Source organism: Manis javanica, chromosome 7 (genome assembly GCF_040802235.1).
Source record: "Manis javanica isolate MJ-LG chromosome 7, MJ_LKY, whole genome shotgun sequence".
NCBI lineage: Eukaryota > Metazoa > Chordata > Mammalia > Pholidota > Manidae > Manis > Manis javanica.
Genome location: NC_133162.1, coordinates 60,607,639 through 60,634,439, shown reverse-complemented (window position 1 = coordinate 60,634,439; position 26,801 = coordinate 60,607,639). Strand labels below are relative to the sequence as shown.

The 26,801-nt window shown below is 35.6% G+C and overlaps 1 protein-coding gene across 4 annotated transcripts in view; it reads right to left on the bottom strand.

Moving 5' to 3' along the window:
- PCDH15 (protocadherin related 15) overlaps positions 1–26,801 on the bottom strand; it is a 1,663,341-nt gene that overhangs the window by 791,273 nt on the left and 845,267 nt on the right. For 2 of the 4 annotated variants that reach the window (XM_073241039.1, XM_073241041.1), the window contains exon 1: positions 7,773–7,879. The exons of the other annotated variants lie outside the window; for them this stretch is intronic. The gene's annotated coding sequence lies outside the window, so the exon portion shown is untranslated. Of the gene's footprint in view, positions 1–7,772; positions 7,880–26,801 lie in introns of those variants that run through there. 4 annotated transcript variants of the gene reach the window in all.

Genomic DNA, 26,801 nt, shown 5'->3' with positions numbered 1-26,801 from the left:
CACCCTGTTTCTACAACAGAAATAAATCAATTTAGTTTTCTCACATTCCTCACAATGATTTTGCTATTAAGCAAGCACCACATTTCATATTTTTGGCATAATTATCTCATGTCAAAATAGATTCCAAATTAGAGAGTATTAAATTTTAATTTCCAATTTTAACGGACTTCTATTCAATCTATGTTTTTTGAGCTATTACCTAAATAATAATCTTAGACATAAATATATTTCCCACAATTTCTTAGAAAAATAACAGGGAAAAGCTTAGTTTGAAAGAAGTGACCACTTTGATGTAAAAAAAATCATTATTTTATCTGTGGGATGCTTAACTTAAAATATAACCAAGTGAATTTAAAACTGAGTTTTAAAGCTCAGGAAAGTGGATGTATTATTTTAAAAGGAAGCTGGACAGAGAGCTCTGTGTAATGCCATTCTCTGGCATAGGAAACAAATTATGACAAATATTCTTCCTTGATGAAGATTAAACATCCCAAGAAACACAAATAAATTAATGAATAATTATTCTTCTCCTAAAGTAAATCCATTCACAAAAATCTAAGTATTAAGCCAATCAACAAAGATCGATACTGAATGTGTAAAAAATGACAGTGACTTTTTTGATGTATTATAATAAAAAATCCTGGCTTTGTAATAAAAGAGACTGATGGTGCATTCAGAGCTCTGCCACTTCTTGCTGTATGAATGCTAAACTAGTGAAAACTTGTGAGACATGGTTTAAAAATTAGAATATTAAAATCTACTTAATTCTGCTGCAGTTCATAGATGAAAACTTGAATGATTAAAAAAATAGGAACACTAAAGAATACTCATTTTGAAAATTTACTGCATAAGCGTTTATTGAGTGATTATGGACAGTGCATTTTATATAAGATACAGAGAATACATCAATGTGAGACAAAAAGTGGTGAATAATGAGTAAATAAATAAATAAATGTCCATATGGCATTTTCAATCTAACAGGATGTGAGAGTCAAACCCTATTATGCCCCACAACAAATCATGCACTTTTATAATACCCATCCACAGAATGCAGGTGGAATCTGTGACCTGCTTCTAAAAGAACATGATAAAAGTAATGAGATGTCATCCCCTCGATTCAGCTAAGTTATATAAGAATCAGTCTTAACACACTGGAGAAAGAGAGATTTTCCATCTCAGCTTGAAGATGCAAATGTTTATATTGTAAACTGCATAGGGAGAGATACATATGCCAGGGAACTACAAGTAACCTTTTATACCTGAGGGCAGCCTACAGACAACAGCCCTCAGTCATACAACCAAAATTAAATGAATTCTGCCAACTCTCTAAATAGCTTTGAAGGGGATTCTTCACAAACCATTCTATAAATTATAATGCAGATCAGAAGGCACTCAATTTCAGTCTGGTAAGACACTGAGCAGAGGATTCAGCTAAACCATGGCCAAATTCCTGACCACCAAAACTGGGAGATAATTGGCATAGGTTGTTTTAGGCCACTGTGTTTATGGTCATTTGTATCCCAGCAATAGAAAATTAATACAGCAGAGGATCTGATGAAAAAATGTATATATGTAAAATGTTGATAAGTTTAGTGCTTGTTCTAAATCTTTAGATGAAGGTTGCTTATGTGATTGAGAATAGGAATGGAAGTATTTGAACACAATTTACATTCAGCAAAGAAGATAATGGTCTTGCCTAGACCAATAGATGTAGTGTCAATAAGATGAAGTATTATCAGGAACACAAACTTCAGTGCTGTGGTGCAATAACTAACCATTTCTGAAACTGTCGCTGTTTGTCAGGTATTCATAGAAGTCTCATGTACAAACATTGTTTTCCTGGAGTTGTGAGATTAAACCATGAAGAAATAAAAGGTCAAAAACAGTTGATTATATAATTACCTTAAACTATTTTCTTGGTTCCTATAAGTTCTTAAAGTAAGTTTGTTTAAAATCAAACTAATCAGGTACAGAAAGTACCTACTTAACATGTTTGTATTGTCTTTGCAGGATTTTTTTAGGTAAGGTCCTCAGAAAACTAAATTGGAGCTATTTCATTTATCATAATTTTAGAGTTGGAAAGCTATTTAAGGCTAAGTCTATGTTTGATGTTGATAAAAATTCTGTTAAAGATGAGTATGTTGATGATAGATATTACTATTATTAAATTCATTAGACGTATTTTACTAATTTTGACAAACAAATGGTAGGTCGTTCTACTTAATTTCACTTTGAGCTTTTTCTATTTACACTAAGAAATTATAAGTGAAATTTACAGTCTTGGCTATTTGGAGAAACAGCATATCAAAAATAGTAGTTCAAGTGATAGTTTAGTAAGGAAAGACATACAGGAAAGGTAGTTCTTAGAAATACTTCTAAGCTTTATTTTGAAGAAATTATTTTAAGCTTTTACCCTTTATCTTACAAATCTATATAACTTAGAAAAACAACATTATATAAGGGCCATGTGAGCCTTTCATTTATGCTAGAACTCCATCAAGCTCATTATGATCTTTCACAAGGAAACTATATTTTAATATAATGCTGAGTTTTATTGGATCATACAAAAGTTCTTGTAAGCAGCAATTGCTCTAGAAACTAGAAAAGCAATCATAACACAATTGTATATTAAAATATATCTAATTTATATGTGGCTAAAAGAGCTGAAAAGAGATAAAAAATTTAAAATATCTTGAATACTTGTATGTTTGCAGCTCACATCATTACTCTGAGAATGTAAAGTTTTGAATATTTAACATGTGTTGAAAACAAAATGAATATAAATTAAATTATGGCTATGAAAACATTTTTTAAAGATGGAATGACATATTCTCAATTAATACATTATAAATTCTTTAATGGTCAATAAGGCGCTGTGGCATATATTTTTTTTAATTGACAACTGTTACAGAATTACTAGGTTTGAGAATAAAATATATACAAGTCAAAACATAATGTGGGAAGGGGAAAAAGATAGCAGCATGAGAAGTGAGACAGAAACCTCCTCCCAAAATCACATTAAACATGAAAATACAGCAAATACCACTAATTCTGAAAAAGTGACCTGATGACTGCAGAACAAACTGGCTGTATCTGGAGAAAAAGAGAAGACCTCACAGAAAAAGGTAAAGTAGCAAAGCTGTGATCTGGCAGGACATAAGCTCACCCATCCCAGCCCATAGGGGGGAGGAAGAGAAATGGAGCAGGGAGGGAGCAGAAGTCCAGGAATACTGAACACTAGCACTAGAGATCTTTGGGAGCACAAACTCACATTACATGGTACTCTGGAGATTAATGGGGTTGGAGAGCAAAGACAAGGAGAATACTTGCAGAGACTGAGATTTCAGTCCTCAACTGCTTATACTCATAACCAGCCCCCTGGACAAAAGAAAGGCAAGAAGTTTGAAGGACTTACCAACAGTGAGAGGGGCACTTAAAGGGCAAAGATTACATAAAACTTGCTGCTCAGAATAGAGGACAGATGCAAAAAAATCTTCCCAACAGCTCAGCCCAGCAGGTAGGGAACTCTCAGAGGCTTCAGACATTCCATCCCCCTGGATGGCAATATAGCCCCGAGGTGCCCTCACTGTGGTATGCAACCTGCCACTCCTTCCTCACACTAGGTATCAGTACAACTCACCTGACAACTCCACCAATTCCAGGCCAGCCAGAGGGTGGCCCCATCTATGGCAGCTATAGGGGCCTAACACAGAGGCTCCTCCCTGTATGCAGGGCCCACTGAACACTGGCGGTGGAGACTGGTGTTATGGCCAGGAAGGCAAGTTCAAAATCCCAGCCAAGCTCTTTCCTCCAGGCAGGCACCAGATCCACTCACCTGTGACCCCAGCCATTGCTGCAGGCACATGGCAGCTTCAGAGAGTAGAGCTTCTAGGAACTAAAGGGTGCTGCCTACACAAAGTTATTAGGCCATAGGGAACACTAAAAAATGAAGCAGCAAAGGAATTTGGCCCAAACAAAATCACAAGAAAAAAATGCCAGAAGGGGTGCTTAGTGAAACTAAAATCACCAATCTTCTTGATAAAGATTTCAAAAAAAAAGTCATAAACATACAGAAAAATATTCAAGATCTCAGGCAGGAGTTAAAGAGATAGAAGCTTTGAAATATACAATATCTGAAAAGAAACATACAATGGAGGGATTTAAAAGTAGATTAGATGAACTAGAGGAGACTGTGTCAGGTGATGGAAGTACAGAGATGTCCCAACACAAGGAATCCTCCCAACACAAGCTCTACTCTCTGGAGCTGCCATATGCCTGCAGCAACAGCTGGGGTCACAGGGGAGTGGATCTGGTGCCTGCTGGGAAGAAAGAGCTTGGCTGGGACTTTTGAACTTGCCTTCCTGGCCATAACACCAGTCTCCACTGCCAGTGTTCAGTGGGCCCTGCATGCAGGGAGGAGACTCTGCATTAGGCTCCTATAGCTGCCATAGTATTTAATCCAAGACATATAAAAATTAAAATGGCAAAGATCAAGGACAAGTAGAGAGTACTGAAGGGAGCCAGAGAGAGAAAAAGATCACTTGTAAAAGAAACCCCATCAGGCTATTAGCAGACTTCTCAGCAGAAACCTTACAGGCCAGAAGGGAATCTCCTGAAATATTTGATGCAATGAAACAGAAGGGCCTCCAACCAAGAATACTCCACCTGGCAAGATTATCATTTAAATTTGAAATGGGGTTAAACAATCTCCAAATAATTCAAAATTGAGGGAATTTACCTCCCACAAACCATCTCCTCAGTGTATTTTGGAGGGACTGCTCTAGATGGAAGTGCTTCTAAGGCCAAAAAACTGTCACCAGAGAAAATAAAATCACAGTAAAGGTAGAAGACCAATTAATTATGAAGCAAAACAAAATTAAATTAACAACTCATGAAGTTAACAAGAGATACACAAAGAGTACAGAATATGATGCCTAATATATAAAGAGCAGAGGAGGAAGAAGAAGAAGAAAAAGGGGAGAAAAAGAGAAAGAACCTTCATATTGTATTTGAAATAATGTACCAAGGGAGTTAAGTTAGACTGGTTAGATAGTAAAAAGCTACCCTTGAACCTTTGGTAGCCACAAATCTAAAGCATGCACTGGCAATAAGTACATATCTATCAATAATCATCCTTAATGTAAATGGTCTGAATGCACTAATCAAAAGACATAGAATCACTGAGTGGATGAAAAAACAAGACCAATCTATATGCTGCCTACAAGAGACTCACTTCAAACCCAAAAACATACACAGACTAAAAGTGAAGGGACAGAAAAAGATATTTCATGCAAATAAGGAGAAAAAAGCAGGAGTAGCAGTACTTATATCAGACAAAATATATTTCAAAACAAAGAAAGTAACAAGAGATAAACAAGGACATGACACAATGACAAAGGGGTCAGTCCAACAGAAGGATATAGCCATTATAAATATCACAGATCAACCAGACAGAAAATAAGTAAGGACACCAAGGCACTGAATAACGCAGTAGAACAGATGGACCTAACAGATATCTATAGAACACTCCACCCAAAATCAGCATGATACACATTGTTCTCAAGTGCACATGGAACATTTTCCAAAATAGATCACATACTAGGCCACAAAAAGAGCCTCAGTATATTAAAATGATTGAAATTGTGCCAGTCAGCTTCTCAGGCTACAATGGTGTGAAACTAGAAATAAATTATGCAAAAGAAACAAGAAAGCCCACAAACACACGGAGGCTTAACAACATGCTCCTAAAAAATCAATGACAAAATAAAAACAGAAATCAAGCTAAATATGGAGAAAAATGAAAACAACAATTCAACAGTCCAAAACCTGTGGGATACAGTAAAATTATGAAACTCTTAGAAGAAAACATAGGCAAAAATCTCTTGAATATAAATATGAGCAACTTTTTCCTGAACACATCTCCTTGGGCAAGACAAAAATGAACAAATGGGACTACACCAAGCAAAAATGGTTCTGTACAGCAAAGGACACCATCTACAGAACAAAAAGGCATCCTGCAATATGAGAGAATATATTCATAAATGACTTTTCTGATAAGGGGTTAACATCCAAAATATTTAAAGAACTCACATGCCTCAACACTAAAAAAACAAACAACCTGATTATAAAATGGGCAGTGGATTTGAACATACACTTTTCCAAGATGAAATTCTAATGACCAACAGGCACATGAAAAGATGCTCCACATCATTAATTATCAGGCAAGTGAAAATTAAAACTGTAATGAGACATCACCTCACACCAGTTAGGATGGCCAGCATCCAAAAGAAAAGAAATGCTGGTGAGGATGTAGAGAAATGGGGACCCTTCTACACTATCGTGGGAAAGTCATTTGGTGTAGCCACTGTGGAAAGTAGTATGGGGGTTCTTCAAAAAACTAAAAATAGAAATATCATTTGACCCAGGAATTCCACTCCTAGGAATTTACCCAAAGTAAACAAGATCCCTGATTCAAAAAGACATATTCACCCCTGTGTTTATCACAGCACTGTTTATAATAGCCACGATATGGAAGCAACCTAATTGTCCATCAGTAGATGAATGGATAAAGAAGAAATGGTACATATATACAATAGAATATCATTCAGCCATATGAAGAAAACAAATCCTACCATTTGCAACAACATGGATGGAGCTAGAGGGTATTATGCTCAGTGAATAAGCCAGGCAGAGAAAGACAAGTACTAAATGATTTCACTTATTTGCGGAGTATAACAAAGAAACAAAACTGAAGGAACAAAAGAGCAGTAGACTCACAGACTCCAAGAAGGGACAAGTGGTTACCAAAGGGAAGGGGGCAAGGACGGTGTGTGGGGAGTGGGGGGAAAGGGGATTAAAGGGCACTATAATTTGCAATCACAATATCAGTAGGTCATGGGTTAGGCAGTATAGCATGGAGAAGAAATGACTCCATAGCATCTTACTATGCTGATGGACAGTGACTGCAATGGGGTGCGGGAACTTGATAATATGGGTGAATGTTAAAAGCCAATGTTGCTCATGTGAATCCTTCATGATTGTATAGCAGTGATACTTTAATAAAAAGAAAAACATAATGTGAAGGGTGAAATAAAATAGAATCACTTATGTCAAGGGGTTTAAAAATAGTACTGGGAAGTCATTAAGGAGACAGATTTTGTGCACCTCCTCAATGGTGGAACCACAAACTTTTGAACTGGACAAAACCAGAAACATTCCAAGGACTCAGCCAGAGTACATGCTATAGTAAGAGACTTTGCTTAGTGATAGCCTTAGCTACCTGTAATATTCAGTCAAGAAAAGTTTTCTGCCTCCAACACCAATCAAAATTCTGTGTAAACGATGTATACAAACATTCCCTCTGTCTTTACAAACCCCTAACTTTTGTTCCCTAGTGGGACACAATTTGCATCAGTGCCCAAATCTTTGCTCCCCAAATAGCAATCGTGAGACTCCAAATAGATGCTATTGTCTTATTTCAGTTCTGTTAACAATAATAAGCAGTAGCATGTAGCATAGGAGTATGGACCAGCATGTTGCTGACACTCGAGTGTCAAAGATTATTTCATGGATATAATGATATAATGGAATGTCCATGGGGCATTGAATCTGAATAACATCTACATGGGAAAAAGGAAAGGAGCAAAATCATTCAAGTAGAAGAAATAAAGTAAAAAAAATAGCAAAAAATGAGTTTAAAAAAAGAGATTCCTAGAGATAGAGTCTACACAGTGCACTAGCATGTGACAAGTTTGAACATGTATATTACTTACCAAATCACAGGGAACTGGAAAATCTAGCCTGTCACCAGGATATGTTACTGGGATATAAGCTCCTCAGTCTTTTCCATTGCCTTTGATCGCCCCCTTTTACAATGCCCCTGAAAAAAATAGGAAAATAACTGTTGCTCTAGAGCTATGCTTACTTACAGAAAAATGAGGCAACAAGGATTCAAAAAGCCAAACCTCAAAACTGGCCAGAACCAGGCAGTTGCAAGATATCAGACCTGACCTACTTATGCGCTCATTATACTATTATTCTAATACATTAGCATTCCAAGTTGTCCCCCCGGGACAGAGAAATGCACCTTGCTGGGCACAATTGGTGCCATGTGCAATGGGGTCCAAGAGACTGCATACACACTAGCCATCCCTGGAAATCTGCACCCTTTCCCCCTAAATCCTCACACCACCATCACCACCCTTGCCATCCTGGCCCCTTAGAAGTCTCCCACTGTCCCATTTTGGGGAGAAGATGTCTTTAAATAATGACCTGTTGCCTCTCCATTCCTTAATCAAAGAATAAAGCTTCTGTTTTGCTGACCTGAACTCTGTCTCATTCTACTGTCATAAGTGACACTCAGCAAGAAGAACTTGTGGTCTCAACACATCAAAGAGGGTCTCAGTAACAAGTTTTTTGTTTGTTTTTTAGACTAATAGTGACCAATAACATATTTCAAAAAGAAGATGCATAAAGTGGATGACATGTAGATTAACTTGGGAGAACTATGTAGTTGAGGGGGAAATGATGAATAACAGGCAGACTAAGTGCTAACTAATGCTCTAACTACACCAACCATATTACCTGTTTAAATACATCTGGCAGAGTTGCTTAATAATTGCAGGCCAGATAAACAAAACATGAGTGACATTAGCTGGTTTTAGAGCATTCCTTATAAAAGATAGCCAGTACTATAATTGTAAAATTTGGCATATCTATCAATGGTCATTCAATACAACATTGTTTTTGCTTGAGGAGCAAACAGAATTTAAATAATTTTCTCTTATGCATACAGATTACGCTGTACCAGTAATAAAATAAGCAAATCTGCCCCCAAATGTCTGAGTGCATTAATACTAGCAGAGCCCTTTTAACTTATAACAACATCTCTTTTTTATATGGGAGTGAATATAAGCCACATAATTCTACTTTAATATTTTTGTTGAAATGGCAAAAATAATGGAAATTGGTAAATAATAACCTTAAGAATTATCGGGGAAAAAAAAACAAAGCCTCAAAGCATATATGGAAGTATAAACTATAGCTTTTCTACTTAATTAGCACTCTTGTCCAATTAAACAGTAATCACTTTATAAAGTAATATTTTTCCCCTTAGAATTATGTTGAAGTTCAAAGATTCAAGTTTTTAAATACTATTCATAAAGCATGCAGTGGAACTTCCAAAATTATGAAAACTCCCCTATTTTACATGATTCAGCAAGATATTCCTCTTAGAGAAAATATCATTAAAGAGGGCTTTCATGCAAATGAATGGCTAGAAACTTTTTTTCTCCCACTTTCCCATTTCAGAGATGGGTGAATAAATCAGAATCAGGAATCTTTTGTGGATGAAAGGAAGTAAAAGTCTTACGATTAGAAACTTGTTAATGTGATGCCATGGGCAAAGATGAAATAAAATATTGTGGGTCATTTTGAAGTTGCAATTTTAATAATGATAAAGGTAGAGTGAAAGGGGGAATCAAAGAACAGATTCCATCCCTCTGTCCATACCCACAAATCCATCATGCATGTCAGAAGTTTATTTTGTTAATAGCTTGTAAACAGGAGCTGTATGAAGATTGTAAAATGATCAGATTTAATGCGGTTGAATGAAAATGAGTGTTAAGTTGTAGAAAAGAGAAAATTAGGAAAAGAAGGTGCATGTGTGTCTGTTTAGGTTGTGTGCATTAATAAGTGTAATTAGCCACAGTTGCTTAAAGAAAGTATTACAACTGAATAGGACTATAACAGTCAGGAAGATACTGAAAATAAGTGGAGCTGGCAGAGAGAAAATGGGGAGCTGGGCACTTGATGAATTTAAATTAATATTAGCTTCTTTGTAGAAGTACAAACCCATTTTTTTGTTTCCAATGTTTTAGATAAAGCAGAACGTCTAGATTTTAATGTGAAGTATGTATTATTGAACTGTTTTAATGAAACCTTTTTTAAGTTATGAGGTTGACTGAAGGAAATGTAAGTACTGTGCTGTCCAGCCCATGGCGCCCCAGCTTGAAACCCTGGATTTAAGAGTCTGTCAGGGGCTGCCAGTTACCTACCAGAGCTTGTTCTCTCTCTCTTTCTCTCTCTCTTTCTCTTTCTATTTAGGACTGCAGGACTATCATCACATCTCACCAAACTTTTTTCCAAAGTCACATTCTTTGAGAATTATAATAGTTTAAAGTGTCTTTCTACCTCAAAAAAGATCTCTCTCAATACATGCAATAACTATAAAGATGTGTTAGGATGCCCAGAGTCTCCTAGGTGGGAACTTTAGTCTTGTTGTTGTCAGAATTTTGTCAAGAGGAATTTTCAGAAACACACTGTAGTTACTTTACAAAGTAATACTGCATACACATACACACACACACTCCCTGAAGTTAACTTGAAGCACATCTGCCTTACCAAAGTTAAGCAAGCCTTTTTAGGACACAGTCATTGCAAATTTCATCCTGGCCTCAAGTATTGATTTATACTCTAAATTCTGTAATCATGTGAATAATCTAAAAATTTATACAAAATTCCAGGGTAAACTCAATGATGATATTTGGCTATATTTTTCCAATTTTTTTTTTTTTAGAGATTCAAGGACATTCTAGAAAATCTTTTAAGCCAGCTTTTGGTATCTGCTCCTTATCTTTTTGTGAACATCACTAAGACTGGCATTTATACTTCCAGTGAGAGTCTATATTTGATTTTAAGTTTATGAATATTGCTCCTCCACTCATTAAAAAATAACTTACTCCTTACAGGGTTTTGTTTTTTTCTATTTTTCAATATACTGAAAGGAAGCTTCCTAAATGAGTTTCAGACTGTTATCAAATCCACTTTCAGGATTATCTAGTATGTGACCATAAAGGGGGAAGGACAAGGCATATACAGTATTACATTTGGTGAGAATATAAATTCTTAAAGGTAAAATTATGTCTGAATATGCTGAACAACAAAGCCCTGATAAAGTTGCAATTCTAAAAACCTTTGCATTCTACTTCTATCACAAATGTGAACTTCAAAACACATAATAGACACTAAAATATATGGTAGAGTACGTTTGTATAAGCTAAGGAATTTTCCCTGCAGATTACTGTACTGAAGAGAATAAACTTCATTTGGATCTCACGATGCTTACCAAAAGAAGTTTTAGACAAACATATACTAGCGACAATACTCTGTTTCATCAGGCACTGTTAATTAAAGTGGAAATACTGTGTACAGAGATTAGCCTCTAAAAATCACTTTCTTGAGAACATATGAGAAGTAGACTAATTTTAATATTTTGAGTTTGTGTTAAAATTGTATCATGCACTAGTTTCCACCAGCCAAGCGATACATGCCGAGCGAAAGCTATTCTAACTGCCATATTAAACAACTTTAAGTGCAGCTGATGTCTATAATTTTCTTGTAATCTCATTCTAAATGGAACTTTCTTAAGCAACAGTAATTGCAGAGGAGTTGAGAGTCTGGAAAGAGTGATTTGTTTAAAGAAAAAACAAAAAACTAATAAGAAAATGAAAATACTTAGTCTGATAAGGGAGGTTTATTTAAACTCTTGCATAGAAGTAAACAGTATTGTAAATTGAAATGAAACCCTGTTGGTTATTTTAAAAGTATTATTTTTACTTTAGCTTTTTAAAAACAAATTTAGCAGACAATCATTTCCCAGTAACTCATAAGTTTCTGAATTTTGGGTCTAATTTTAATTCTCGGGGGTGTCTCATATTTGATGGATTAAGACCATTTTTCAAAGATACTTCTGCTGTGTGCTCATCTGTGTACATGATATATTAATATGTGAATGGTAAACTGTCTAAATAAAATATATCTAATCAAAACAAATGTCATTAAACTTTGATTAAATATATTCACTTCTTTACAGATTTTGCTCATTTATGAAAGCAAGCTAGGGTCTCTCCCTCAGGATAATAGTGATGAGTTATCTATTTCTCCCGTTCAGTGTGGAAAATATTGTGGTAGAAGATGAATGAAAATAAAGAGAAGCCCCTAACCAAATAAAAATAAAAGATCAATAATTCAGCAGCGTGTCTGCAGAGATTCTGTAGGGTGAGCATTTGAGGTGATGTTTTCCTCCTTTCCATAATGAAAATTCTACAACTTCTGAAAAAACCTGAAGTGTACACTACTTCTCATGCTGAGCTGCATTTCTTCTTATATTAACTATAAAAAATACATGGTCAGATGTACTTGTCTTTTTTAACCTCTTTTCACCTTCTTTGAAAAGTATTAAACAAGGCCTTTGTAAATTTTATATTTTTGTGAGAAAAGACAAAATATACAAATATATGTAGGTAATGTTAATACTTAAAAACAGATGTAAGGAAGACATAGAGGACTGGAGTAGGGAAAGGGTTGGTAAATATTTAATATATTCACAGAAGGCTCTTTGATAAAATAACATTTGAACTGAGAGCCAAATAAGCAAGGGGTGTTTTGCAGAATCCTATCATTGGGAAGAAGGAATACCAGCCTCAGAGGCTCTGAGCTGAGAGCATGCCAGTCATGGTTGACAAACAGCACATAGTCGAGTTTAACTATGATATAATTAATGAGAGGGCATTAGTAGCAGGTGACGAGAGAGAAGTAGCTAACTCTGGAGATTAGGAACGTGGAGGTACCCCTTCGATGTGTTATGCTGGAGAAAAAATAGACTTGGTTTGCAAAACTGAAGTTTGAAATATTCATTAAACCACCAAGTAAAGATGTGCCATGGATTCTACCCATCAGTTTGAAAGTCAGGGGAGTTATATAGTTGGCAGTCAAGGAATAATCATGGAAATGATCCAGACTATCTGCGGAGTGAATATAAAGAGAGAGGAAATGGGACTTGCAAATATTTTGTAGTCAGCAAAATAAGGGAGATCTAGCTAAAGCAACTGGGAAGGGGTGAGAAGGAGTCCCTGAAGTCAAGTGAAGAAAGAGTTTCCAAAAGAGGAGAGGGTGTGTATGTATCAAGTGCTGCCGACAGGTGAAGATAAGTACTGAAAATTGACCATTTGGTATCCAGCAAAACATAGGTCACTGGTGTCTTGGACAGAAGTAGTTTCAGTAGAGCAGTGGGAAAACAGCCTTCCTAGGGACTGTCAAGAAAAATAGAGGATTTAAGGAATTGGTGTTTGGTGTTGTACAAGTAAACAGCAAAATGTTGGGAGAGAATGGTGATGGTTAGTCAGGGAACTGGGTGTGTGGGTACATGGCTGTGTTTTTAAAGACTGGGCTGTTACTAATAGGAATAATTCATGGTGGAGGGGAGCACAGGCAGAAGAGAGAAGGGAGAGTGGACACAACTGTAGGACAGAAGTCCTCAGTTTGGTAAAAGGGAATGAGTTCTGGTGGACATGCATAGTTCATTCATTATTTCTAGTTAATTGAGGGAACATAATATAGTTACTGCTAAGGAATGACAGGTCACTTCTAGTGTGTTGTTTCATTTTGTCACTACCTTCAGTTACTGGGATGCAGGATCAGAGTTTGCAAAATGCTAATTTATTTTTACATTTAATATAATTTAAAATAAATTCCTTTAAATTTTTTCTATGAAACAAAATATTTTAAATTTCACAATTGAAACTTTAATGAGTATTTTCAATGGTGCTAATTATTCACCTGGGAAGCTGCAAATAATGGAAGTATACTCTTTCTCTTCTATTAGGTTAACTATTGCTTTGGTCTGAACAACTGAATTAGAAGTAGATGTTCAGAAAACTGACATGAACTATTTGTCTAGAACTATGCTCCCATCCATCAGCACATGCTACTAATAATTTTAAAATTGTTTATTTATACAATAGACATTTATTACGTACTTCTCATGGGCAAAGTATTGGAGGGAATTCAGAATGGATTCTACCAAGTTTCAGATACAACTACAACTATTAAATCTACATTTTAATTTTAGATACTTTACTAGGCACTTTGAATAAATGCTGTCTTTTAATTTCCAGACTGAAATTATAAAAATAAATGCTTTCATTCATGAGCAAGACAGGAGCCAAGACTGAGAGGTTATGTGGCCCCACCGAGGTCACTCATTAGAGCATGTGTAGAAGTGAGGACTTCAAATCCATGCCCACTGTCTTTGCACAACACTCTGAAGCCCAATATGTGTCAAGTACTGGGATTATGTATTGACTGAAAGCTTGGAACCGTGTCTGACTAACTTAAGTTGCAAACATGATCCTGCCTATAATAGGCTGCATCGCCTTGGGAAAGTATTTGAACCTTCCAAAGACTTAGTTTTTCCTTTGTAAAATGTTAAAGTGATAATGAGAAAATAGACTACAAGGAGGTATTGATTATGCAACCTACAAGGTGGGAAGTTTTCAGTGCAGTAAGAGAAAGGAAAAAAATAGGATTTCTTGAGTGAGTAAGAAAATGATCACTTATATCTGGAAGAGCAACCAGATGTCTTAGGGGAATTACATCTGAGAAGAAACTTGTAGGTGTAGATAACATTTGGATGAAAGAAAATATAAGTAGATATTTACAAAAGCAGAAATTGTAATATAAGCCTAACATCATGTTTTAGTTTTGATTACTTTCATATTTTAGGCAATATGGATTCTTGAGCTGGAATCCACAGAATTTTTTAGTGTTTGTATTGATCAAAATAGTGAACCGTCCCACTCCCAAAAGTATGTCCAACTCCCAACCCTTAGGGTACGTGAACATGGCTTATTTGGAAAAAGGGTCTTGGTAGATGTTATGAAATTAAGGACCTTAAAATGAAATGTACATGGATTAACTGGGTAGTCCCTAAATCCGACGCTGTGTGGGACTTAGAAGAGTTGGAAGAGGAGCACACACAGAATGCCCCGTAAGGAGAGAGGCAGTAAGCGGCGTGATGCAGCCACAAACCAAGCAAAGCTTGGAGCCACCAGAAGCTAGAAGGGTAAAGACAGATTTTCCCCTAGAGCCTTCAGACAGAGTGTGGCTCTGCTGATACCTTTTCAGAATTCTGACCTCTGGAACCAAGGAAAAATACATCTCTGTTGTTTTAAGTCTCTAAGCCTGTGGTGATTTGTTACCTTAGTTTCCCTAGGAAACTAATACAGTGGGTCAAATGGAGATGTTAGCAATATATTTTATTCCATATTCTCAAACTGTTTTTATAAAAGAAGTCTCTTGTTATGGCATTAAGGTAAGATTTAATATCTAACAGGACTTAGGATGCTATTTTGTACTGTAAGATGAGGTGCAATTGTTTTACGTTATAGTGAATATATTATTTTCCTTTTGATGGGAATTATCTACCCTATTATTAGGAATTTGGATTTCTATCTGTTTAAAACAGGCCTTGTGGAAGTTGGAAAATATGAAATGGAAAAATATGACAACATTTTGACTCTAAAAATATCAAATATGATAGTATAAACAGCAACTTCACACATAGCAAATTCTTTAGTAATGCAGAAAGGAAAACAATGAGAGAGAATTAACACATTATATCTGCTCATCCTGAAAATAAATAGGGTAGTGCATTTTTTTAAATTAAAAGTACTGTTTGGAGAAAGTTGTAAATATACTAAAACTTGGACTTGTTCCTCTTCTAAAGCTCAATTTGAAGCATTTACATATATATATATATGCGTGTATATATTTGAAGCACGTATATATCTCTATTGATAGGCAGGTAGGTAGGTGGATAGAAAGATGATAGATAGATAGATAGATAGATAGATAGATAGATAGATAGATAGATTGATAGATGATAGATAGATGATAGATAGATAACTGATATATATATAGATAGATAGATGATAGATAACTGATAGACAGATAGATGACAGATAGATAGATAGATAGATAGATAGATAGATAGATAGATACTGAGCCAAGCAACCACTCTTGAAAGAGCATCGGTGGAGAAAGTGCTTCTGTAGTTTAGGGCTCAATGACAGTATTTTATCAATCTCTCTGAAGTAATCTTAAATCCACTTCTTTTCATATGACATATTTTAAGATGAAAACAACAATAATGCTGGCAAGTGGAGCATTAATGGCATTCATTATGTAGTCTCTCACAAACAAAGAAAATAATGTGACAGAAATGCAATTGGAGAATTCCATGTTTTTTGAAAAAATGAGTCTCTTCCAGCAGTGGTAATTATAGGAGTTCGGATTTTGTATGCAGCACAAACTTTTGTTAGTCATAATTTTGGACACATGTTGTCTTTTAAAAGGGGAATTATAAAAATTTTGATTAAAAAATGCACAGGCATGAACCATTGTCATGCCAAAAAACACTACTGAATTTCAATTCATTATTTTAAAAAAAGTTTTATTGAAAAATATTGTAATCACAATAAAAATTTACTTTAAAAAGTATGTAGAGCTTGTATTTATTTTCAGAAAGCACATGTTTTTAATAAAACAAATTTGAAAGTACATAATATACTAGAATACAATCTCATATTCTATTTGAGTAAAATACATTTCTAATTTCAAAATACAATAAAATACTTCATGTATAACATTTGTTGTAAATGGATATATGTGGCATTATAGAGTCTCCATATTTTCCATTTAATTCCCAAAAAGTATTCATTACTCATAAAGTTTATCGGTCTCTGGTCTACTGAAGAATTTTGCTATGACAGAGTGGAAATACTTTTTTTCAGAATTCTGAATTACTTTTAGTATTTCAAAATGAAATAAATAAACTGTAATATTTAATACACTTAGTGGAACCTGACCTTGTAGATGGTAACTATTTTGTTTTACACTTTGGTTATGGTTTGGATTTTTAACATATTAATTTATAGTATGTGTAAAAAACTTGAATGTATTCCTACTTACATATTGTGTAAGTTCAAGTACCATTTGTCAACAGTGTAACCAGGGATGTAAGTCTCAGGGTAGAAAATTCTAGTTTCTAAGACTGACAAATTAAATCTTTTTCAGAAGCATCACAGGAAAAAAATTCAGGAACTGTTCTTTCCACATTAGAATAACTATAATCAAAACTCAAGATAAGCTTTACCATCTCCAAATGTAAGCCTAGAGAAAATGTACACTGAACAAATTTCTATTTTTGATATTAATGATACTAAATTTAAAAGCATTTTAAGATTTATATCCAGTTTTGTTAGAGTAGATACAATTAGGAGATGGAGACTTTTCCTATAAGTTAGATTATCTAATTTTAATGCCAACTACACAAATACCACAACAAAAATCAGTTTGACTTTGGATATGTTGCTTGACAGATTTGTGTTTTAAGACATAGAAGGAATTCTAGGGTAGGAATTTTATCTCCCCATGGGCCTGTTAGAAAATAAATTCAATTGCATTTTCTGGGTAAAAGAAATTCAATATGGTAGAAAATATCAATATTACTAAATTGCATTTCTCCCTTCCTTCTTAGGAAAATGGGATATTCTGTTTCCCACACTTCTCAGGATCATGTTAGATGTTTGGGAACATGAGAGGAAGGGTCATTTGTCATTTCTGGAAAGAGGAAGTAAAAAGACCCGGTTTCCCCTCCCATGGATGGTAATTATGGAAAAAGACTTACATTAAGCCTCAGGATCAAATCTAGTCTGGTTTCCTGAATCACTAGATGAAGTATTGCCACCATAGATAATAGGATACAATGAAGATTTTGTGTTAGAAATATACTTTTGTTGTTTTAAGTCATGGTGTTTGGGAAATTACTTGTTAATTATTCTCTTAGCACATGTAAATATGTGTGCACATACACACACATACATATATACCATACATTATAAATGCATACAATACATAATGTGTGTGTGTGATATATATATATATATATATATATATCACACACACACAAACATACACTATACGTACATGCAAACACTAAAGTATCATTAATAAGAAAATACACAATAAAGCCAGAAGATACCAGTTTTTATGTATCAAAGGTAAAATATGTTGATTTATGTTGGATAATATATGAGCAAAAAGGCACTCTCTCCTACATTGTTAATGTGAATGTAAGTGTGGTAACCTCTACTGAAAATATGGTAGTAATATGTATCAAATATTAAAATGCATGTATTATATTAAATAGTAATTCTATATTAAAAATTTATCCTACAGATATACTCACATATCTCCAAATAATTTCATATGAGGAATGAGGATATTCACTGAGGCATTGTTTGTAATACCAAGAGCCTGGAAGCAATCAGAATGTACACTGAGGAGGAATAGATAAAGATATAAAATTGTATAGTATAAATGGAATATGGTATGTGTATCTATTTTTAAAAGAATCATATTTTTACTGTGAAATAGATTTTCAAAGACATTGTTAAGGAAGAAATGAAATCAGTTAGTTTAATTAAAAATGGATGTTTATACTGAATCTTCAAAGTTATGCATTCTTGAAAGAAAATCTAACATAAGTTCCATTTGATACAATATTTATAAATATGTATTTCATGACTATTTTATATAAACATACATATGAAATATTCTACTAGAAATCATAAAAATAATTTGTTTGCATTTCTCAATGACAAAGTTGAAACTATTATACAAAATCAAGCATTAATCACTTAAAACAAAAATTTTTTCATATTCCAATGGCACGTGTATATTCTCTGAACAGATGCCATTTAACATCTCACCATTATAATGAAAGAAGCTTATGTTATTTTTTTCTTTTAAGCTGTACATATTAAGATACATAATAAAGAAAGCAGCTTTTGAACATGTCAAACTTATTAAAATGCAACTGTAATAAATATATTCCAGACTCATTTTCTATACTTAAGAAATACTCATGAGGTAGAGAAAGCATTTAGATCAAAATCAACCATATATTTAAATTAAATCTTCAAAGTATGCATTTTCTTCATAGAAAATCTAGCAGCAACAAAAATATGCCCCTTTCCCCAAATCAAATAATTTTTAAAGTTCACTCCCTCAAAGAAAAGATGTATGAGAATATGTTATATACATATAAACAGAAATAGAAAAAATCTTATTTCTGTAAGAAGTATCAGAATAAATAATTCAGCAATTCCTTCATATTCTTATATCTAACATAACTTTTTAAAATTGAAAAACATGTTAATAATAACCTGTTCAACATGAAACAACAGAGTAGATGGGAAAAGCTAACTAAAATTTCTTTAATTCAAAGCTGGGGCAATTACACTCCCTGACTTCAAGCTCTACTACAAAGCTATAGTAATCAAAACAATTTTGTACTGGCACAAGAACAGACCCACAGATCAATGGAACAGAATAGAGAGCCCAGATATATACCCACATATATAAGGCCAATTAATTTACCATAAAGGAGCTGTGAATATACAATGGGGAAAAGACAGCCTCTTCCACAAATGGTGTTGGGAAAACTGGACAGCAACATGCAAGAGAATGAAATTGGATTATTGTTTAACTACATTCACAAAAGTAAACCTGAAATGGATCAAGGACCTGAATGTAAGTCATGAAATCATAAAACTCTTAGAAGAAAACATAAGCAAAAAATCTCTTCAATATAAGCATGAGCAATTTTTTTCCAGGATGCATTTCCTCAGGCAAAGGAAATTAAATAAAAAATGAACAAGTGGGAATACATGAAACTAAAAATCTATGTACAGTGAAGGATACCATCAGCAAAACAAAAAGGCATCTTACAGTATGGGACAATATATTTATAAACAATTCATCTGGTATAGGGTTAACATCCAAAATACATGAAAAACTCATACTCCTCAACACCCAAAAAACAAATAATCTGATTAGTGGGCAGAAGACCCGAAAAGACACTTCTCCAAAGAAAAAATTCAAATAGCCAGCAGGCACATGAAAAGATGCTCCACATTGCTAATTATCAGGAAAGTGCAAATTAAAACCACAGTGAGATATCACCTCACACCAGTTATGATGGCTACTATCCAAAAGACAAGAAATAATAAATTCTGGCAAGGATGCAGAGAAATGAGAACCCTCCTACCCTGGGAATGTAAATTGGTGCAACTGCTGTGGAAAGCAGTATGGAGGTTCCTCAAAAAGTTAAAAATAGGAATACCATTTGACCCAGTAATTCCACTTCTAGGCATTTATTTGAAAATATATATGCTCACTTACATTTATGGCCACACTGTTTGCAATAGCCAAGATATGGATACAATCTATCCAATCAGTAGATGAATGGAGAAAGAAGATGTAACATATACACAACAGAATATTATTCAACAATTACAAAAAAGAAAGCCTGCCATTTGCAACAACATGGATGGATCTAGAGGGTGTTATGCTCAGTGAAACAAGACAGACTGAGAAAGACAAATACCATATGATTTCACTTATTTTTAGAATATAAAAACAAAGCAAAACAGAAGTAACAAAACAACAGTAGACTCATAGACACTGAGAAGTGACTAGTGTTTACCAAGCTGGAGAGGCTGGTGTTTGTTGGGGGGAGGGTGAAGGGGAAAAAGGGGCACAATAATTCACAATCACAATAAAAGTTGGTCACAGAGATGGTAGTACAGCATGGAGAATAGAATCAATGATTCTGTGACATCTTTCTACATTGATAGACAGTAACTGCACTACAGGGGGTGAGGATTTAATAATAATAGGCAACTTTTGAACCACTGTGTTGTATATTTGAAATCAGCATAAGACTGTGTATCAATAATACTTCAATAACAAAAATAAAATGAAAAAAATTTGTTGTTCACAATTTGATAGCATTGTTCATCATGTGGGGATATGTACTCGTTTCTAATCTATTATGTATAAATAACATACATAAATATATATATGTATATATATATATATATAATTTCAAGCTAATGTCCCTCCTTTTCTAATTCTTACATGGATATCCAAGTCCAAGAGAACAGCATGTCCAATTTTAATAATGACCCTGGGCCTGTATGCTTTAGAAAAAGTAAGATCGTCTACTATTAATTGCACTATATTTATAAATATATGGATTTTTTTCGAGAAATAAAAAGTTTATAGTTTCTTTAATACTTTAGAGTGTTTGAGGGAGTATTACTGAAAATTTTAATGTGATGAGTTTTGTTTTGGATTGCTACTTTTTTAAGGAATACTAATAGGGAATGCTTTACTGAGTTGTCGACAACTTTTATTTTTAGCAAAACAGTCTTCATAGTATTAAAATGACTAATTTTAAATCTATTTCTGAGGTTTCAATTAAGCTGAAAAACAAAACTATCAGCCCAATGACATTATTTTTAAAATAAGGATAAATGTAGAAAGGATAGAAAAATGGGAAGAATAGAATTTGAAGTTACAAAACTTAGGTTTGAGTTTCATACAGCACTTATCAGTTAGGCTTATGTAAGTTACTCCTCTAAGCCTCAATTTTCCTCCTCCAGAGTTGAGCTAATCATACTAAACCAAGAGTATGTCTGGGATGCTAAAACATAGTCCCTAAAAAACAGCAGCTCAGTCTGACTCTGGCTAAACACTGAATCAAATGTTTAATCAACTTTCATCATATCCACCCAAATAGTTATACTTCAGAATCCAAAGTTTAAAAGATCCAGAGATTCAATTAAGTGCTGTAGTGCATGAAAAGTATACACTTGTGAAAAATACATAGAGATGTTATTAAATATGTCAGAATGTGCTTAGATAAGCACGCTTACAGAGTTTTCTTCTTCCATCTTAGTTTTGAAAATTTAACCATGTGCAATTAGAGTTGCTAGTTAGTGATGAAGCACACATAAGCTAACCCTTATTAAGATTTCTGGTGCAACTCAAGAACTGTTAAACTCCAGAAGCAGCATCTCTAAATCAACTAAGAAAGGCAATTACTCTTTCAAGAAGAAAAATTCATGAGAAAAATTTCACATAGCAGGAGCAAGCTGTCTCTTCACAGAAAAAACACACCAAAGCTCGCATGTATACTTAACCTCTGTGAGTGAGAAAATCTGGACCAGTTCAGTCAATACGAATATTAAGAACATTTATAAAGTCACAGTGAAATTAATGAATTTTTTTAAATTACACAGCTTGATAAAGAGATCTTAGGCTGCTTAAAAATTCTAGTGCTGAAAAAATAATTCAGTATTTTTTGTACCTACTAAATTGAGTTTCTGCCTTGTTAATAACATTTCCAAACTTTCTTCTGTCTTACAGCTGTATTTTTTAGTATAACTGTGTAGTCAAAGTTACCAAAACCTTAAAAGAATTCCTGCTAATATTAGTATTTATACTTCTTTATCTACATGAATGATACATAAATTCAAAAGGGTAAAATAGGTCATTTTTAAATATTTGAGCTAAATGATGGTAATATAACCAAGACTCCAAATACACATAGGAAATGTTGCATTATTCACTTAAAACCTTCAAATACAAAGCACTCTTTTTTGGATATGGTAATTACAAAATTCCCAGGAGCTAAGAGCTTGAGTATTATGTAAAATGTTCAAAACTGTGAAAAATTGTGGTCTCTAAACAAAAAATTTATTGCTCATGAGTGTTTACATACAACAGTAAAAATGTTTTAGGTCAAACCTTACATTTTGCTTCTAACCCCTTTCCTTATGAACTTATCAGACATGGAAAGCACTTTGCATTAATTAGGGAATGAAGAAAATATTGAAGAGACTTACATCATATTTGTGATAACTCTCACATTATCACCATTCATCCACTTATTAAAAATGCAATTAAATAATGATGTCTATCCTGAAAAAGCAAATATCAAATACTACTTGTATGACTATGTTAGGCACAGAACAGATATCAGTGAATATACAATCTTGCCCTCGAGCTGTTTTTCACCTCTACAAGATAAGCTAATGATAAATAATAATATAATGGAGTATGTGTTATAATAAAAATAGATGCCAAATCCTGTGGCTACTGGGGAAAAGGTAAACAATTCTTCTGTATGCAAGTAGCGCAACAGGTGCAGATTTCACAAACTAATCACGTGTATGTGGCTTGCAGGATTAGTGAGAGGTCATTAGATAGACAAGAAAATTCTGGCACAGATTGTAGGCCATGCAAAATAAAGGAGGTATAAAAAATAGAGTATGATCATGAAATAGTACTTTTTTCACTGGACTTTAGAATGTTTAAGTAGGAGCAAGTTGGAAGAGTTGGTTGAAGCCAGAACATAATACATGGAACAGAGAGATACTGTTACTGGGAAATTTCTCAAAACACTACATTCATTTCTGAAACCATGTTCCAAGCCAGTTGCCAAGTCATGAGACAGTCTTGTGGACAGGCTTACATGGCAAAGAACAAAGGTCTTCCAGAAACTAGTGACTGAGCCTGGAAGCATGTCTTACCCCAGTGATAGAGTTCACAGCTTGACTGCGACACTGTTGGACACCTTGAGCCAGAACCAGCCAGTTAGGCCACTCCTATAATTCCTATTCATGGGATGTGTGACAGAGTATGTGTTTGTATCTTAGCCTAATTTGTTTGGAGCAATTTACAACTGATAATTAATACACAGTTAAAATGAAAAGCATGGTCTAAAGCAGTCATGAAACAGTTTTGTTCATTCATGGTACTGAAAGTCCTGTGTGTATGTGTATGTGTGTGTGTGTTTGTGTGTGTGCACACACATGCAGGCATGTGTAGCTGGAACTGTGCCAGAACAGCATGGAAAATGGGAGATTTGCATTTTAGGCTGGAGAAGTCTCTAAATCAATAATAATAATAATAAAAATAATAAAATAATATTAAATCAACTAATGTTCTTCAGGTCTACTAACATCAATCACTAACTTCTAAAATTACCTATAATGTTTAGCTCTGTTATTACCTCAGTTTCCCTAGAATAGCAAGTACTGAAATAGGTACATAAGACATTACCTTTTATAGAATCTGATAATAGGTTTAGAAGGATGAAGGTCAGTGAGAAAAATGTCAGGTTTTCCTTCAGATTTTCACCCATGAGAGAAACATGTATCTCTAAACAGGGGTTGGGGGGGTGCTATGTTCCTAGTTTGCAATTGATCCCCAAGAGGGATGATATATGTTATGACAGAAATGAAAGAACAAAATGATTCATGATCGCATAGAACAGATTCATAAGAGTGCCTAACAGTAGAAAAGGGAAAGTCAGTTTGTATGATCAAATTTTATTAACAAAATATTCTTAATAAAAATGTCAGATTGAAGGGCGGAGCCAGGATGGCGGTGTGAGTAGAGTAGTGGAAATCTCCTCCCAAAACACATAGAGCTATGAAAATATAACAAAGAGAAACCTTCCTAAAATAGAGACCAGAGGACACAGGACAACATCCAGACCACATCCACACCTGCAAGAACCCAGTGCCTTGCGAAGGGGGTAAGATACAAGCCCCGGCCCTGCAGGACCCGAGTGCCCCTCCCCCCCGGCTCCCGGCGGGTGGAAAGAAACCGGAGCGTTTTTTTTTTTTTTTTTTTGGTGAGTGCTTTTTGGAACACTTAAAGGGACAGGGACCCCGTTGCTAGGGAGACAGGGCGGCGGGACTGGTGAGCGGGATCCTGGGACCGGCACCTGAGGACAAAGAATATCGCGCGTTTTTCCCTACGGGACCGGTGGGCGGGTGCCTGAGACCAGAGCCTGAGGACGGAGGAAATCGCGCATTTTTCCCCTTTTTTTTTTCTCTTTTTGGCGAGTGCTTTTTGGAAGCCTTAAAGGGACAGGGACCCCAGAGCTAGGGAGGCAGAGCAGCAGGACCGGTGAGCGGGTGCCTGGGACTGGCGCCTGAGGACAAAGAATATCCCGCGTTTTTCCCTGCGGGACAGGGGGGCAGGTGCCTGAGACTGGCACCTGAGGATGGAAGAAATCGCATGTTTTTCCCCTTTTTTTTCCTCTTTTTGGCAAGTGTTTTTTGGAAGCCTTAAAGGGACAGGGACCCCAGTGCTAGGGAGGCAGGGCGGCGGGGTCGGTGAGTGGGTGCCTGGGACCGGCGCCTGAGGACAAAGAATATCCCACGTTTTTCCCTGCAGGACCAGAGGGCGGGTGCCTGAGACCGGCGCCTGAGGACGGAGGAAATCGCATGTTTTTCCCCTTTTTTTTTTCTCTACTTGGCGAGTGCTTTTTGGAAGCCTTAAAGGGACAGGGACCCTGGTGCTAGGGAAGCAGAGCAGCAGGACCGGTGAGCGGGTGTCTGGGACCGGCACCTGAGGACAAAAAAAAAAGGCTTGTTTTTTCTTTTTCTTTTTTCTTTTTCTGTTCCCTCTCTCATTGTTGCTGTTGTTGTTTTGGTTTGGAGAGTGCTTTTTGGAAGTCTTAAAGGGGCAGGACAGGACACTTAGACCAGAGGCAGGGAATCTGGGGATCTCTGGGCACTCTAACCCCCTGGGCAGCAGGGAGCATAGAGGCCCCTTACGGGGATTAATAGCCTCCAGGCTGCTCCCCCTCCAACGGAGCTCCACCACTTTGGAGGAGCAGCCCCACCCAGGTCACGCCCACAGCAAGAGTGGAGATAAACTCCATAGCAAACGGGCAGGTAGCAGAAGCCCTGTCTGGGCAAAGCTGACAAGCATAAGCCACTAGAGGTCGCAATTCTCCCAGGAGAGGAAGGCCACAAACCAACAATTAGGGGAGCTCTTCCAGCAGTCACTTGTACCAGCTCTGCAAACTATCTCTATCACAATGAAAAGGCAAAACTACAGGCAGACAAAGATCACAGAGACAACACCTGAGAAGGAGACAGACCTAACCAGTCTTCCTGAAAAAGAATTCAAAATAAAAATCATGAACATGCTGACAGAGATGCAGAGAAAAATGCAAGGGCAATGGAATGAAGTCCAGAGGGAGATCACAGATGTCAGGGAGGAGATCACAGAAGTGAAACAATCCCTGGAAGGATTTATAAGCAGAATGGATAAGATGCAAGAGGCATTGAAGGAATAGAAGCCAGAGAACAGGAACATATAGAAGCTGACATAGAGAGAGATAAAAGGATCTCCAGGAATGAAACAACACTAAGAGAACTATGTGACCAATCCAAAAGGAATAATATTTGTATTATAAGGGTACCAGAAGAAGAAGAAAGAGGAAAAGGGATAGAAAGTCTCTTTGAAGAAATAATTGCTGAAAACTTCCCCAAACTGGGGAAGGAAATAATCCAACAGACCACGGAAATACATTGAACCCCCAACAGAAAGGATACAAGCAGGACAACACCAAGATACATAATGATTAAAATGGCAAGGATCAAGGAAAAGGAAAGAGTTTTAAAGGCAGCTAGAGAGAAAAAGGTCACCTATAAAGGAAAACGCATCAGGCTAACATCAGACTTCTCGACAGAAACCCTACAGGCCATAAGAGAATGGCATGATATATTTAATGCAATGAAACAGAAGGGCCTTCAACCAAGGATACTGTACCCAGCATGACTATCATTTAAGTATGATGGTGGGATTAAACAATTCCCAGACAAGCAAAAGCTGAGGGAATTTGCTTCCCACAAACCACCTCTACAGGGCATCCTACAGGGACTGCTCTAGATGGGAGCACTCCTAAAAAGAGCACAGAACAAAACACACAACATATGAAGAATGGAGGAGGAGGAATAAGAAGGGAGAGAAGAAAAGAATCTCCAGACAGTGTATATAACAGCTCAATAAGCAAGCTAAGTTAGGCAGTAAGATACTAAAGAAGCCAACCTTGAACCTTAGGCAACCACAAATCTAAAGCCTGCAATGGCAATAAGTACATATCTCTCAATAGTCACCCTAAATGTAAATGGACTTAATGCACCAATTAAAAGACACAGAGTAATAGAATGGATAAAAAAGCAAGACCCATCTATATGCTGCTTACAAGAAACCCACCTCAAACCGAAAGACAAGCATAGGCTAAA